The 15,087-nt window shown below is 42.7% G+C and overlaps 1 protein-coding gene across 2 annotated transcripts in view; it reads right to left on the bottom strand.

Moving 5' to 3' along the window:
• SVIL (supervillin) overlaps positions 1-7,281 on the bottom strand; it is a 158,243-nt gene extending 150,962 nt beyond the window's left edge. The window contains exon 1 of one of the 2 annotated variants that reach the window (XM_075212021.1): positions 7,107-7,281. The gene's annotated coding sequence lies outside the window, so the exon portion shown is untranslated. Of the gene's footprint in view, positions 1-6,976; positions 7,058-7,106 lie in introns of those variants that run through there. The other variant, XM_075212023.1, reaches the window with a different exon arrangement.
• Between the last annotated feature and the right edge of the window lie 7,806 nt (positions 7,282-15,087).

Genomic DNA, 15,087 nt, shown 5'->3' with positions numbered 1-15,087 from the left:
ATAAAACATAAATGTCAGTTCCATGGAAATCTCCCTGTCATTCTCTTCTCTCTGCCAGTCTAGTAAAACACTTGATAGTTCAAACAATATACAGGTTCCAACATTACATACTCTACCAGATAAAAAAAGGCAATAATCCAAGATTGTGTTACTGGCTTGTAAATTTATAATAAAGTTTTTTGGGGATTTTTTATTTTCTTACTTTTACATCAACTTCTACTAAAAAAAGCAATATGTCTAAATTATGGAAGGTTTACTGGAATTTAAAACTGCCAAGATATATACTGATGTAAACCCCTATAACTGGGAGGTGAGTGCATTTGATTTTAACTACATTTTAATGGTGTTTAAAGCATATAGGTCAGTGTAGGACCTGCATATTGTGAGTTGCCCTTGATGTTGGGATGCAGGCTTAAGTCTTTTGATCAAAATATGAACTAATACCTCATGTTTTCATTTTGCTAGACACATACAGATATGCAGTGTGAAGGATAAGCGCTGACAACTGTCATTTTGTTTTGTATACATATATGGGCATTTATATTGCCACGCAGCTGGTACCATATACAATATGGGATATACCGAGCGCGGGCTTATTGCCAAGCAGCTGGTACCATATATAATGTGGGATATACCGAGCGCGGGCTTGTTTTTCTCTGGTTTTGTTTCAAGAGATATAGTTAGGCAGAAAGCATAGAGAAACAAAAGTCATTCTGTCATGTACACAAACAAAACAACATAACACTTCAGTTTATCAAGTACAAATGCATTAACACAAGTATAAAAAGAAGAGCTTCATACATTGATTAAACAAGACATCCCCACAGTATGCTGTTACATCATACGGTTGACGTAACAGCAGACAAAAACTCATCAGTCTCCACAGTAGGAACTCCTCAAAAGAGAGCCTAATTATTCCTGATACCTTTATCAAGGCAGCCTGGAGCAGCGCCAGTCCTAGTCACATGAACAGTACACAACCAGACACTTACAGTACAGACACTGTTTACTATAGTTAAAAATCTAAGGACTCATCAGTGTTATCTGCAATGACCAGCATGCCCCATTTCTGTGACAACAAAGCCATGAACACAGCTGAGAGACATCAAGAGGTGTCAACTTTCCAATAATTTTCCCGAGATACTATAATCTGTGATTTGCATAAGAAACTGAGTCATCAGGGATATTGTGCTTTTTTGATATGTCCGTTGTTTATCTTACCTAGGTTCAAATATCAAAGCACCAATACCGAAACAGTTACGGAGAACGAAGGTATCCTTTCTGTGATGGCTTAATGTCCTCTACAGCTCATCTGTTGCTGGAATTCAAAATCACAGAGGGTTCTTACCTTCTAAAACCAGCTACAAAAGCATACATCGTAATATTTCCCAGATAAATGCATGATGCAGCTGTGTAATGCAGCAAAGATAGATAAACGGGAAATAGATGCAAAGTCTACAGAAAAACATTTATGTAACTTCCTGGCTATAATAACCTGCCAACTGCCAGATTCAAGATGTCCCAACTCCTTACATAAGAAAACATGAGCAGGAAATAAAAAAAGTTAAAAATGTTTATATAAAAATGCTGCTCCACCAGAAAGGTGCTTTTCACATACAAAGAACGAGCACACTGACCAGCAGCCGCTGTTATGCAAAGTAACAGTAATAGAATGCATCTTACAATCAAAAATAGGAAAAAGAAATTTGACTTTGTCTCATGTCCATTTTGTACATAAAAAGTACCAGCAAATACCAAAATTGTAGACAGTAATTGGCTTAGTTTTACATTTCATTGCCAGGGAGTGTTGCAAGACATTGTTTGGAATTGGGTAACATTCAATGCTGACAGCGAGAGTGCTAATCATGCAATGAACAGAGATTACTAAAGTAACCCGGCCATAGAAGGGATCCAAGTCCTGCTTCTGAATACTTGTGCTGTGAATAAGTGTCTTGCTCTCCTGGGAAGGCAAGCACAATTTTTGGCTCATTCATCACTTATGTGCAAAGCACATACAAGGAGGTTGGTTGGAAATATTAATACAAATAAAGTGAAACTGCAGGGATATACCGAAGCATGCCACTATATGCATTCATTCCTTAGAACACAGGTAGACCTCAAAGAAGGAGCCAAGAGCTTCCTCTTTGTTCTTCTTCCTAGTGATCCTAATAGAAGAGCGAGGGCAGTACAGGTCACAGATAGGTTAGCCTAGGATTGGACAGATATCTTCTCATCAGCTTGCCAACCAGCCAACAGGTTTATCTACTGCTTAGGCACATGGAACCCTTTATAATACAGAAGATGTCTTCTCTCAAATGAGTACACAGTCCTAGGGGAGCTGTAATACAGTTATAATGGAGACTACAGGACATCTGCAAATTTGCAGCCTCTTTATGGAACAAAGTATTTAAAAATATACCACCATAGAGAATAGTTACATAAATAGTAACTGCAAAAGATCCCATCAAATTAAGTCGTTGGGAAAATAAGAATTACATTTTGTTTAGGCTGCAATTAGTGTATAGACACAAAGTAAAATCAACAGGTTGATTTTCTGCTACCATTAGGTAGCAGAATAACTGTAAACACTGATGCACAAAACATTGTTCTACAGCAGTGGTCCTCAACTGGTGGCACGCGTATCCCCAGGGGATACATGCTGGGCGGTTCAGGGGTACTCCAAATATAATAAGTAATGGCAGATTGGAGAGAGGACACGCCCTCTGTTATTCTGTCTCTGATTGGGTGAAACAATGAACATAACTGAGGTTGCTAGGAGCCTGAGAAACTGCCAGAGGCGGAGGTGACGGCTGAGATGCGAGTAGTTCTGTTCTATATCACTAGCAAATTACAGAGATTATTTTAACAGCCAATAGAGGCGTCATACTGCTCAGTACGCCTGTTAGATAAAAGGTGCTTTTTTTTCTCAGAGCAAAGGTGCTTATTCCCATTGCTGTATACCTTGATCGGAGTCTCACCTCAAAATGTTTCTTGTCTTCCTTCTTTTTTTGTAACACACTTGATCCAGCTTTAGCACAGCCTTTCTTCTGCTGTATAACTCATGTGTCTCGCACGTGCGTGTGCGCGTGTGTGTGTGTGTGTGTGTGTGTGTGTGTGTGTGTGGGGGGGGGGGGGGGGGGGGGTGAGTATTTAATAACAGCTATGTTAAAAACAAGGGGTACAATTTATAGAAATGGGTTCCAAGGGGATACACATGGTTGTATAATAAATAGGGTGCTGTTCAGCAAAACTACAGCCAACAATTCTGAATTACATGGAGTTCAATAATAATAATTACAAATGTTAGCCTTCTCAACCATTCCATAATTATGCAGGTCCCTATCCTGGATTGCATCCCTTTGCACTGTTAAGGATATTTATTTTAAGGCCATACTCCCATCATCACACTGCTTCAGGCCATTGTGGCCGTTCTGCCGGGGTGGAATTGAAGGAAGCAGAGATAGCGATCAGCTTGTGGCCTATGAGACCTCATTTGTGGAGGTCCAATTTCTTCATGGACCCCAACAGCGCAGATAAGGGGGTCCCAAGGAAGGGACCAGCACAATTGGTGAAAGTGGACCCCAGGATAGGCCCCTCCTCCCACACTAACAAATCTTTAACTCACATTGCGGATGTCAACATATTTCAGAATACTAATGCCCCCAAATTAAAAGGGTAAGCAGGAACATTTTAATATTATTGATTTACCTTATGCATCGTCCAATAGAAAGTATGGAGCGGCTTTTATGGTCTGGGAAAGCATCAGTTTCAGTATCCTATTTTTTTTGCATCAGACCAAGCTAATACTAAACATCTCCAAAAGAAGTGCATAGTAAACCCTTTTTAACTGTGCAACAAATAAGGAGGAATCCATATTTTTTCTATATCCAACAAAAAAAATAAAAAAAAAATATTCGGCTAGGTAACCACTATAGAATTTTCCATCCAATGTGTCATCTACAACAATTTTACCTATGACTGAATTTCCAATTAGTTTGCTGCTTCATGTGTACACACTATACAAGATTTACCTTCTGATCTGGTCTAAGAGCTGTGTAGTGGGTCATTCCTGACAATCGGATTATAACACAAAAAACTTTTGGACTCTGGGCAGACAGCCGTGCGAGTGCACACACACACTCACACTCACACACACTGCAGGATCAGAAGGCGATTGGAACGAGATTTTCAAACAGAACAATCATATGAATCGACGCACAGTATTTTGGAACGACTGTCGTCCATCGTGCAAGTACACACTAATGCAATATCTGGCCAAACTGTCATTTATCGGGTGTTTGGCCCGGTTCTTGGCTGAAAAACCTCCAGTGTGTACCAAGCCTTACAGAGAGAAGGTGTTGGATATAAGAGAACAACAACCAAGAGGAAATTGCATTATATAGATTATCAACTAGCAGAATAACTACACATCCTCATTATGCATTACAAAAAAGACAACTAATCTTACATAATTCTCATCTAAGTGACATGTTTGTGTATATGAAATCCCTTTTCCTCATGCGAGGGAAGAAATATCTGGTTATTGGGTAGCTTGTAAGCTGTACATATGCTTACAGGAATTTATCATCTAATGTGCATAATCAAGGCCCGCTTAAGACCACAATAGCCAAATAGATCAATCATAGATGTGCCCATTGTAACTAAACAGTGACAGATGATTTATTACACAGTATCAAACACTGCAGGCATAAGGATGTGTTTCCAAACTCGATAGTCTTCCCAAGTAAAAATAACCACCTGATCTAATACATCTGGGGATCAAGTGTCATTCAGGATATGTGTTTATATGACATCACCAGGTAAGCATGATCCGCTGGGTGTGTAACTCCTTCAATGTCAGTGGACAACAATACATAAATACAAACGTCTGGACAACCAACTCAAATTACAGTCTCATGAGCTGTTTTCAGCAGCAAAATTAAAGGGATCAAACACTGGATGGACGTGACGAATTTACATATTAGTGCCCGAAAGCAGATACCATAGCACCTGGTCTCCCATCAACTGTCACTGCAAAACGGTTTCACATACATCCAAGAACAGTGATAAATGCTAGAGATCTGCAGTTCTGAAAGATAAGTAACACTAGTCAATTTTGCAAGGTGTGGATACCACCCATGGTACTCCCGTATAACGCCCATGCTCCTCCACTATACAGCCTCATGTTGCAGGGTAAGCAGGCACTCTCCCCCCCCCCCCAATATAAAGGCCCATAGTGCAGACAGAGCACCTTACTCCTACTATAAAGGAGAGCACGCCACCCGAATAAGCCCCGTGTTGCAGGAGGAGAGCGCACCACCCAAATAAGCCCTGTGTTGCAAGAGGAGAGCGCGCCACCCAAATAAGCTCCGTGTTGCAAGAGGAGAGCGCACCACCCAAATAAGCCCCGTGCTGCAAGAGGAGAGCGCGCCACCCAAATAAGCCGCGTGTCGCAGGAGGAGAGCGCCCCACCCGAATAAGCCGCGTGTCGCAGGAGGAGAGCGCCCCACCCGAATAAGCCGCGTGTCGCAGGAGGAGAGCGCCCCACCCGAATAAGCCGCGTGTCGCAGGAGGAGAGCGCCCCACCCGAATAAGCCGCGTGTCGCAGGAGGAGAGCGCCCCACCCGAATAAGCCGCGTGTCGCAGGAGGAGAGCGCCCCACCCGAATAAGCCGCGTGTCGCAGGAGGAGAGCGCCCCACCCGAATAAGCCGCGTGTCGCAGGAGGAGAGCGCCCCACCCGAATAAGCCGCGTGTCGCAGGAGGAGAGCGCCCCACCCGAATAAGCCGCGTGTCGCAGGAGGAGAGCGCCCCACCCGAATAAGCCGCGTGTCGCAGGAGGAGAGCGCCCCACCCGAATAAGCCGCGTGTCGCAGGAGGAGAGCGCCCCACCCGAATAAGCCGCGTGTCGCAGGAGGAGAGCGCCCCACCCGAATAAGCCGCGTGTCGCAGGAGGAGAGCGCCCCACCCGAATAAGCCGCGTGTCGCAGGAGGAGAGCGCCCCACCCGAATAAGCCGCGTGTCGCAGGAGGAGAGCGCCCCACCCGAATAAGCCGCGTGTCGCAGGAGGAGAGCGCCCCACCCGAATAAGCCGCGTGTCGCAGGAGGAGAGCGCCCCACCCGAATAAGCCGCGTGTCGCAGGAGGAGAGCGCCCCACCCGAATAAGCCGCGTGTCGCAGGAGGAGAGCGCCCCACCCGAATAAGCCCCGTGTTGCAGGAGGAGAGCGCACCACCCGAATAAGCCCCGTGTTGCAGGAGGAGAGCGCACCACCCACATAAGCCCCGTGTTGCAGGAGAAGAGCGCGCCACCCACATAAGCCCCGTGTTGCAGGAGAATAGCACGCCACCCACATAAGCCCCATGTTGCAGGAGAAGAGCGCACCACCAGAATAAGCCCCATGTTGCAGGAGAAGAGCGCACCACCAGAATAAGCCCAATGTTGCAGGAGAAGAGCGCACCACCAGAATAAGCCCCATGTTGCAGGAGAAGAGCGCACCACCAGAATAAGCCCCATGTTGCAGGAGAAGAGCGCACCACCAGAATAAGCCCCATGTTGCAGGAGAAGAACGCACCACCAGAATAAGCCCCATGTTGCAGGAGAGAGCGCCACCCACATAAGCCCCATGTTGCAGGAGAGAGCGCCACCCACATAAGCCCCATGTTGCAGGAGGAGAGAGCGCCACCCACATAATCCCAATGTTGCAGGGTGTGAGCACCCCACCCACATAAGCCCCACCCAGCAGGATGAGAGTACCCTCCAATATAAGCCCTATACTGCATGGTTATGGGGTACCCATATTTTTGCCAATGGTGAGGGGAACCCCCCTGTCAGTCCATATTGTAGTGAAAGACTACCCTATTAGCAGATGCTGCACAGTTAGATAACACCCACCCTCCCAAGCTGCAGGATGAACAGCTACCCCATGCTGCACTAAGTGACGTCCAGCTGTAGGACTCCCCTCCCGTCTATACCTTACCTGGTTCCTGCCGTAATACACCTGCCCTTGTCCACTGCACAGGGCTCCTTCCTCCCCCTGTACACTCGCTGTAACTTCGAGTTTAAACTAGAAACTTTCAGCGTTGACCATAGTAGGTGCTGTCACTCACCCTGGAGCCCCAGGCACACTGAGAGATGCGCTGCTTCACTCTCTCCGAGCTGTGACACTACTAGTAGAGCTGAGTGCGCCCTCCTACTCCTCAGTCCACCCCTGAACCTCCCAGACACCAGGTTCACGTGCCCGCGCCGCGCGTCCTCTAACCTAGTGGCGCGCTCGCAAGTAATGTCAGCTCCCAGGAGTGCGCGCTCCGGGGCATGGTGGCTTCCGGGCTGTAGTGTATGCGAGGGGCGGGTGGGACTCCATGTGCCCTTTATAAACATTACAACAACTTTCTAAAGTAGCTCAACACCAATGTTATATATTTTATGTTCAATTAGAAATATCAACATTTGCTTTTAAAAGTGGTAAGATCGGAGGATTTATGTTGTATTCTTTGATTAAATATACTTTACAAAGGACCTAACCATTTAATTTGTTTCACTTGTCATGTAGGGATGTCTGTCCTTACTGCCTCCTGACCAAGTCTGTTTTGGTGATGTGCCAGTTAGACCAGGAGAAACTGATAGATGGTCGAGCACAGTGCAAACCATCTGACCAGTGTACTATGTATTACTATGATGATGATTATAGAGTGCATTCCAGTGGCCAATATTAAAGCCAGGGCTCATTCTAGTAAGTACTATGTAATCTTATTCTGGTGCCAGCAATACAATGCAGAACTTTGAAGTATTGAACTAAACAATATGTATGTGTTTTACCAGTACTGACAGACAACAAATCAGCCTCATTCAGGGGTGGATCTAGATTTTTCTTCAGGGGGGGCTATATAGTCCCTGCCCCCTTCTTCCCTTCTATCAGTAGTGGGCTTCCTGTGGCTGCACATTATGTACAGGTCCGTGTCTGAAGAGATGCTCTGGTTGTGTTAACACAATCAGAGCGGCCGGACAGGATTATCTGTCTGCCTCCCAGCCGTCACAGACCTGTACATAGTGTGTGGCCGCAGGCCCCGATCATCCCCCCTGGATTCTCCGCCACTGGCCTTATTTACATTAAATAATCACTTATAACATTAAAAGGAAATAAGTACTTTAGAGCAGTGTTTCTCAAACCCAGTCCTCTGGGCCACTAACAGTGCAGGTTTTCCAGGTGACAATGGAAATAATTATACCACCTGTGCATCTGTGTCAGTCAGTAATGAATACACCTTTGCTAAAGCAAGAAGATATGGCAGACATGTACTGCTAGGGGTCCTGAGAACCAGGTTTAAGATCACTGCTTTAAAGCAAGGTTAGACCATACTTCAAGAGGGGAGGTGGGCGTGTGTGGGGCGTGGCTCAGCAAATCGCGACATTTTGGCCCCGCCCTCAAAACGTAATGGCGCAAGCACGTCATTTTACAGCGGGGTTCAATGAATCGCACCATTTTGGATCCAATATGCGGAAGGCTGCCATACTTTCCCGGGAGACCTACCTAGGTTCCAAGAGAGTTGGCAAGAATGGGTTAGATGGGTGTTTACTGTTTGCCTATTTGGAAAACTGTGGAATTTGGTAAAAGCTGGAATGGCGGAAAGCCAGAATAAGTCAGCTTCCTGCAGCGCCCCTTGCTTCTAGAGAGTAGTCCTCTACTAAAGTTAAGAGTGCTAATTATTAAAATTGCACATCAATATTAGAGGTTATTAAAATGTTTCCTCCTTTCCATTTTGTGCAGTTAAAACAATCCTTACTTAGGAGATATTTGTTTTGGTAAAAAAAAAATTGCATACATTTAATACATTAGACTTCTAAGAAATCACATGCTCTGTTTACATAATGTGAAAGAAAATATTGACAGGAAATAATATAAGCAGATGTGATGCACTTCACAGAACAGTGCATTTCAACACTCTACTAAAGTTATAGGCTTTTTGACACAGGGAGAAGGGATGAGTTGCAGCCTAATGACAAGCTGCAGTTCACAGAGGGGGCAGGTCATTGCAGCTGCCAGAATCGGGATCTTAGTATTGTGTTATTGGCCTCACCCCCTAAATTACGTCACACAGTTTTAGCCAATTACAGCAGTGGGTGAGGCCACAACGACGCACAAATAGTGTCATAAGCCCCGCCCCGTCACTAAACTAATGGTCAGCCAGTAACCAGGAGGTTTGCCTGCTCTCCCGGGTGTTCGGGAGGACTCCCCGAAATTTGAGAATCTCCCGGACATTCCGGGAGAGTACGTAACTATGATATATAGCTACGGTGCACTACTGTACACAGGAAGAGAAAACACAGCAAGCTTCAGCGTCACTCAAGACTCCAAACAGCAGAGGGAGCTGCAGGGAACCAAATAATTCTGGCATTACGGCAATTCAGGTTTTCACCCATACCCAAGAATTGTGGCATTCTAAAGCGTGGATATGGCCATTCAGCGTAACATTAATGTAAAAGGGCAAATCGGTTCCCAGTCCCACCAATCCACTAAATATTGCATTTTGACAGCAGAAATGCAGTTGAGTGATGGAAACAATGATTGAATATTTCTTTGCTTTTGAACTCTGCTGTTTCCAGGTCAGAATATTGCGACATTCTAAAACGGATGTCTGACTATTCCTTATTTTGATTAACTACAACACGATAAAATAGAATCCTTTGTCTAATATTATAGTACAATTTTCTTTTCATTATAATATGTCTTCAAATTGGAGTGACATTTACTTAGCACCATGAAAACCTCTAGTTATAGTAAATGAGTCACTAACTGCAAACCACTTCAGGGGTGGTTATTATATAGAGCCTTTCAGTGCCACCTTGTCTCTGGTGATTGTTGTGTCTGCCCTGGCAATATATTACTGGAATCACTGCTGATTGCTCAGATACTGTGATATCTCTTGCAAGACTTCAATTAGAAAAAAAATAACTGGAAGCGTTATCAGGAAATCTAAAAGGAAAGAAAGAGCATGTGACCCTAAAAATTCCATAATTAACTCTTCAATAAACAAATGCATAATCAGTGGAATTAAACAAATATGTCCTTTACATAGTGAATATAACACAGATGGGTAATTACAGGCTTCCTGCATGGGGTGTTTTGTTTTATAAGCCACAGATTTACTACTATGAACACCACAAAGCCCATCTTGACTTTAGATGCATCTTATGGACCATCTCTAGTCTCAGAGATTTTTGCATTATTTTATTCTAATTCACACTGAAATACTGGAAACAGGTGAAATTATTGGCAATGTAACCCACAGTTTTTTATTTCGTGACTCAATGCACAAATATGCTTTGGCCCATTGCAACCATAACTGCGAGGATGTCAACCTGACCTATCTCATCCAAGTGAAATTTGTCTTCTACTGAACTTAGGGCAGGGTCAAAGCAGCCCACTGCATGCCTAGGGCTTCTATAAATTTTAAATGAGAAAGAAAGCGGGACATTCATTCTCCCTGGAATGTTAACGTGACAGAGTATCCTTACTTTTGGCGGTCTCAGATAGACGCTTTGAGTGCTAGCACTTTTCCAGCTTGGAAAGACATAGCTTTCATAGCAGCTACTCCTGCGCTGACACATTGAAGTGAAGAAGGAACACTCTTCCCGACAGGGAAGAACATTATGTCTCCATCATTTTATTTATAAGGCTTCACAAAATTGCAGGGACAGACAATCGGTACAACAGAAAATATTATACATAGAAACAGAATAAGGACATACAAGGTTGAAGATGCGAACATGAGACAGATGGTAGAGTGGTCCCTGCTCACAAGAGCTTACAATCTAGAGGGAGTGATTGAGTACTATGGACACTGGCATCTCCACTTTTTCAAACCCGCAGTTTAGTAAATATACCCCCTAGAGTCTGAATCAGGATTACATTTAGCAAGTCTTGTCGCAGTAAGGTGGGAACAATGTAAATAAATAGCTGAGTGAGATTGTTATGGGATCTACAAAGGGGATACAAATAATTTATTTTCAATAATACAACCAATATGTGCAGAGTAACTGTGTCTGTGGTTTTATTTTATTATTGTGACCCCAAAATACCTTCATTAGGAGCTTTGGTAAATCCCAGTAGAACTTTTCTGTCTTCGTATCTTTTCAAAAATGCAGTTTTAGTGGGAGAACGGCAGCTTGCATATTACACTATTTTCTCCAGATTTTCCACTCGGGAACGCATAGTTGCCAACATTTTGTAATATTTTCCAGAGACATTTTGCTGCTGTGCAGGTGCATATAAACAGGACACATATGATACTGTCTTGGCAGACCTAGGAGGAATTTAGTCTACAGGAGCAATATAGTCTTCATCTTCATCATGTTTACTGAATTTGATTATAACTGTTTTGCATATTTAAATACTCTTCTTCTACAAATAATAACATGTAAAGTCCCAAAATAAAAATATATTGTAAGATAAAGTTTCTATTTACTGCTCTATTTTTTCCAAACTATTAAACTCAGCAAATATATAGTAATTGTGCATGAAAATGTGCATAAATTAAGCAGAGGTGTAGCTGGAAATGTTGGGCCCCAAATTAAAATTGCGGTGGGGCCCTCTACTTGTCATCATATACCCACCACAACCTCTGCTCCTTCTCCAGTCATTACCCAATAGGACAGAGTAGTATTTGTATTAGTCTCCCATAAGTCATAGTATTCTCATTATTTTACAAGCTACATAACTGCCTGGATAGATTTCTTATGAAGCCTTAGTAAGTCTGTACTTTAAGGTTCATATTGTACTTTGGACCAGGCCCTCCTGTTGTCTATCGCTCCATAGCAATCACATAGACCTCTATGGCTTTAGTCACACCCTTCATCATCATCATCGTCATCATCATCAGCAGCAGCTATCTAATTCCGCAGCGCTGTACAGAGAACTCACTCACACCAGTCCCTGCCCCAATAGAGTTTACAGTCTAAATTCCCTATTACACACGACACAGACTAGGACATTTTTTGATAGCATGTATGTTTTTGGATTGGCTTAGTATGTTTTTGGATTGTGGGGGGAAACTTGAACACCTGGAAGATACCCGTGCAAACACAGGGAAAGCATACAAGCTCCACACAGATAAGGCCATGGGGCCTGATTCATTAAGGATCTTAACTTAAGAAACTTCTTATTTCAGTCTCCTGGACAAAACCATGTTACAATGCAAGGGGTGCAAATTAGTATTCAGTTTGCACACAAATTAAATACTGACTGTTTCTTCATGTAGCACACAAATATCAACTTTAAATTTCAGTGTACAAATAAGCCATCAAGTATTTGTGTGCTGCATGAAAAATTTTTTTTTCAGTATTTAACTTATGTGCAAAACGGAATACTAATTTTCACCCCTTAATGAATCAGGCCCATGGTCGGGAATCAAACTCATGACCCCAGTGCTGTGAGGCAGAAGTGCTAACCATTGTGTTTGGCTGTAAAAGTTGTGGTAACTGGAGGTTCAGTGAAACATGTAATTTAACCAGGGGTGCCCGTATTTTTACATACAACCTGTGAGTGAGCTTTATTCATATATTGGGGTCTATTTACTTAGGTAATTATGCGGAAGAGCAGACCATATTTGCCTTAGTACATAGATCCCAATATTCCTCTATGTTGCTTCATTTACCCGTCCAATCAGGAGAGTGATCGGGGGAGGAGTCATGACTGCACACACTAATGATATTGAGATTTATCATTACATGAGCAGCTCCCTCCCCTCCCCACAACCAGCCATCAGAGGTGGCTGACGTCACTAGTGTTGTGATTTTTCCATATGGCACCACTATGTACATTAGTACATAATCTAGAACTGTGGCGCACAGTTTGTTCCAGAATCTTTTTGTGGTTTTATTGCAGATATCAAATATATTGTAATTCACATTATTTTGGGTCCCAATTACAATCGAATCCCAGCTAAAGTAAAATGTTGAGCGTTACTGATCTAACAACACCAAACTCAGTCTCCAAATCTGTTTTTATTAATATGTTACCAGACAATTGATGCTGAAAGCTATTGTCCAAAGTGCTTTATGCCATATTCTAAATTGATATGATTAATATTACATTACATAAGTTAGGTGTATTGATCTTGTATAAAACTTGACATAATGATCCTGATATGACTTTATATTTTTATGCTATTATATTGTCTGTCACACAATTGACCTTTCATTATCTGTCTGATTGCTGCCTGTATTGTGCAATCTAACTTGCTCTATGAAAACATTGCATGAGTGCAAAACATTTCTAAGCTCTAATCAGCATCACATTTCTATTCACAAGCTGGAATATACTTTACAGGATAGAAGATATAGCTCAGTAATAGAAAGATATACAGTCAGTGACTGACATGAATATCTAGCACTATCATTCCGTTGAACTTAATAGCCTCATCCAAAAGTCATCAAGAAACATTGGGGAGTTCTTCTAGGTGATGACACACTGAAATCTATCCTCGCCCTAAGCCAAAATATGTCTATAAGAAGTACAGATGTTCACTGACCCCCATGTTTTGGTTTTGGATCTGGATTAACTTCGTGTTCTGGTTTTGGTTTTGGATCCCTATTTTTTTCTAAAATCCCTATTTTTTTTTGCTAAAATCACATAATTTGGCTCTTTTTTTGTTCCTACATTATTATTATCCTCAATAACATTAATTTCCAGTCAATTTTTGTCAAGTAGCAAGAACACTGCTACCCCTCCTGTTTCTGTGTCAGCAATGGCACTGAGCAATGTTACTGGAGAATGGAGAGTGACAAGAACACTGCTACCTCTGATTCTGTGTGAGCAATTCAGCTGGATCTCCTGGGGAGGGAGGTACTTATGGAATCCAAAACCCTCAAGATCTGACAACGCAACAATGACGTTTTGCCTCGATTCAGATCTGAGGACGTGCGGAAGTACCGAGCCGGCTCGCGAGCCTACTCGGATCCTCTACGTTTGGGTGGGTTCGGTTTTCAGAAAACCGAGCCCAAGCATCTCTAATAAGAAGGCGGATAACTTGAGAAACCAAATAGTCAAAAGTACAATACCTCCAAAGATGGGGATACAATAAGCACATGGCTAAATGACAATCCAAAAGATTTTTTTCACTGCAAGCGCTGTACAAACTTTTAGATCCAATATCAGCAATGTAACTTACAACATAAAGGACAAATTATCCTCTGACACAGAATATATTGTCTATTTATTGGAATGTCCCTGTGGGAAACAGTATATCGGCAGAATAATCAGAAAATTAAGCACTAGAATCCAGGAACATCAAACGAACAAAAGAAATAAAATGACAACACATAGTGTTCCTGGACATTTCCTTCATTTCAATGACTATAACCCTTCCAAGTTGAAATTTATTGGTAAACACAAGGTCAACAAACCCTTGATTTTGACCTCAACACATTTTTATGAGCAACACTATGTGAATTTGTCTTTGAGCATTATAATTGTTATTTCTTAAAACTGAGTAATTGAACTATTTCTAGTTTGTAATATTAGGCTGGTCTTCACCAATATGGCTTCCTTAACGGTGGCCAAATAAAGAACATAGGTTTTCCACCCACTAATATCATTGCCAGGAGGAATTATAAAATTGGACCAATAACCATGGCCATATACAAATCAAGCACTCTTTGATTGGCTTGAACCTTCACAGCCTATTCCACCAATGATTGAATATATTTAGTTCTTTATATCTAGTTAAAGGTCTCATTCTTCATGCTTTGTAACACATCCATCCCTGAGGAAGCCCGGTCTGGGCGAAACGCCTGGGATACCCACTGACATTTGCTACATACTACATCTGACATCAGAAACCTACTACTAAGCCTGCAGTTCACTCTCCATCGTGCATCTATTTGTCTCCGTGGAGCTGCTAACACGAGACTCCTGTATGGGCAGAAACCGCCAACACCGCTGCATATGCGCGCGGAGCACCACCCCGAACATCAGCCACCCGTTACTCTGTAATATTAGGACGATTAAGGACGTTACTTTGACTGCCCTGGAGATCTACTTTTCAAGCAGAGGCCTATTTATTTGGTTTATCGCTATATCATTATTTTTGA

Source organism: Mixophyes fleayi, chromosome 5 (genome assembly GCF_038048845.1).
Source record: "Mixophyes fleayi isolate aMixFle1 chromosome 5, aMixFle1.hap1, whole genome shotgun sequence".
Classification (NCBI taxonomy): domain Eukaryota; kingdom Metazoa; phylum Chordata; class Amphibia; order Anura; family Limnodynastidae; genus Mixophyes; species Mixophyes fleayi.
The sequence above is the reverse complement of the archived record's forward strand: the minus strand, read 5'-3'. Positions and strand labels throughout refer to the sequence as shown.